The sequence below is a fragment of the Penaeus monodon genome, chromosome 31, assembly GCF_015228065.2.
Source record: "Penaeus monodon isolate SGIC_2016 chromosome 31, NSTDA_Pmon_1, whole genome shotgun sequence".
NCBI classification, from domain to species: domain Eukaryota; kingdom Metazoa; phylum Arthropoda; class Malacostraca; order Decapoda; family Penaeidae; genus Penaeus; species Penaeus monodon.
Genome location: NC_051416.1, coordinates 13005140 through 13005921, shown reverse-complemented (window position 1 = coordinate 13005921; position 782 = coordinate 13005140). Strand labels below are relative to the sequence as shown.

The window sequence follows — 782 nt, the reverse complement described above, 5'->3', positions numbered from 1 at the left end:
CTTGTTTACTTTATGTCAGACACGTGAAAAAGTTGAACCTACTCTTTAGGATAAGAGAATTCGTAAAAGATTTAGCTCAGGTAAAAAAATCTTGAAATTGATATGAACTGTGTATAGAATATCATGGTATCCATTTAAATAACTGATATATCAGAAATATGAAAAGAACTTATAGGATTAACAGAATGGCTCGTACTGCACTGAAGGTCAAAGAATATGTATGGTGCCCTGTTATAGTCTTATTGTTCTTTACAATTTACTTACAATCTCTACCAATGGTCCCATGGTGTAATGGTTAGCACTTTGGACTCTGAATCCAACAATCCGAGTTCGAGTCTCGGTGGGACCTCTTCCATTTATAACCTTGGACCTCCGCCACCTCCAGTTGCACAGTGGCACCGGATGGATCAACACAAACACAATTGTATTCATATTTCGGGACATACCTGATGACACTGTATAGAAGCTATTATGGAGATTGTCATTAGTTAATGATAAATGAGCCTGAATAATCTTACATATAAGACATGTCATCATAATAGTTCTGATAAAGATATAACATCCCAAATTAGCTATAAATACTTCTTACTGCATCATATTTAGTCCTGTAGGGATATTCTGATTTTTTAAAACTGATAATGGCTTTTCATATTTGGGCAAATATGCCTATTATGTATCCTTAGATTGTTAATTTACGTGAATGAAAAAACAAACAATCATTTTATCATTTTGTTCTACGGTTTATATTACGTAAATATTAACGTAATTATCAGCAATTATGA

At 33.1% G+C, this 782-nt stretch overlaps 1 non-coding gene across 1 annotated transcript; it reads left to right on the top strand.

Annotated features, from left to right (window-relative positions):
- The first annotated feature begins 277 nt into the window (after window positions 1–277).
- On the top strand, window positions 278–349 carry Trnaq-cug. Its single transcript has one exon. It is a non-coding gene; the product is annotated as a tRNA-Gln (tRNA).
- Window positions 350–782: the final 433 nt, after the last annotated feature.